General features: G+C 50.9%; 1 protein-coding gene across 1 annotated transcript in view; it reads left to right on the forward strand.

Annotated features, from left to right (window-relative positions):
* SFMBT2 (Scm-like with four mbt domains 2) overlaps positions 1 to 925 on the forward strand; it is a 188,246-nt gene that overhangs the window by 969 nt on the left and 186,352 nt on the right. The gene's annotated exons all lie outside the window — the stretch shown is intronic.

Raw genomic sequence — 925 nt, forward strand, 5'->3', positions numbered from 1 at the left:
AAAAAAAAAAAAAAAAAAAGAAAAGAAAAAAAAATAACCCCAAATCACGGAGCAAAGGACAGAAAGTTGTGCGGGTGCCTGCGCGGAGGGGTACGCACCGGTTGATTTCGCATCCTGCCTTGTTGCCTTCGCCTGCTTTTATTATTTTTTATTTTCTGCCAAGGAGGGGGGAATAAGCAGGGGACGCAGGAGCCTGGCGAAGCGGAGGGGACGCCGTGCATTATTATTATTTTTTTTTTCTTTCCTTTCTTTCCCCATCTCCCTCCCTCGCCAAGTTTCTCCCCGACACGCAAAAAGGGGGGAAAACCGAAATAAAAGGTTGCGGAGAGAGGTGTGGGGAGGGGGGAACGACACACACACGACGCTGGGGAGGCAGAGCTGCCGTTATAAACCGCTTTATGCTTATTTTAGCGCATTTAACGCGCGGACGGCGAGAGCCCGTTATCGCTGCGCGCTGCCCCGCACCGCGGAATCTATTTCACGGGTGATTTTCAATCCCTCCCCGATCTTCTTTACTCCATTTCCCCTGCTCGGGGCGCGGAGGTACCGCGGGCGCGTAGGAGGGCGGGAGGAGCCGGGGAGGTGGTGGTTGGGATGTGTATGTGGGTTTTTTGTTTTTTTTTTGAAACTGCTGAAAAAGGTCACTGAAGGAGTTGGCTGGTAAATCAGAAAAAAAAAAAAAAAAAGAAAAGAAAAAAAAAAAAAAAAAAGGGCTAAAAAGAGCGGCAGGCATGCGCACTGCGCGGATGCCATATTGGAATGAGTCTGCCGCGAGTGCGGGCGGAGGGACGGGGTCGGCTCCGCGCCGCGCAGCTCCGCGCACCGCGGGGGGCTCGCCGCTGAGGCGCGGGAAAAAAAAAAAAAAAAAAAAAAAGGAAAAAACACTTTAAAAAAAAAAAAGCCAAACTGCCCCAGGAAGAAACCC

This window comes from Calidris pugnax, unplaced genomic scaffold (genome assembly GCF_001431845.1).
Source record: "Calidris pugnax isolate Ruff unplaced genomic scaffold, ASM143184v1 scaffold125, whole genome shotgun sequence".
NCBI classification, from domain to species: Eukaryota; Metazoa; Chordata; class Aves; order Charadriiformes; family Scolopacidae; genus Calidris; species Calidris pugnax.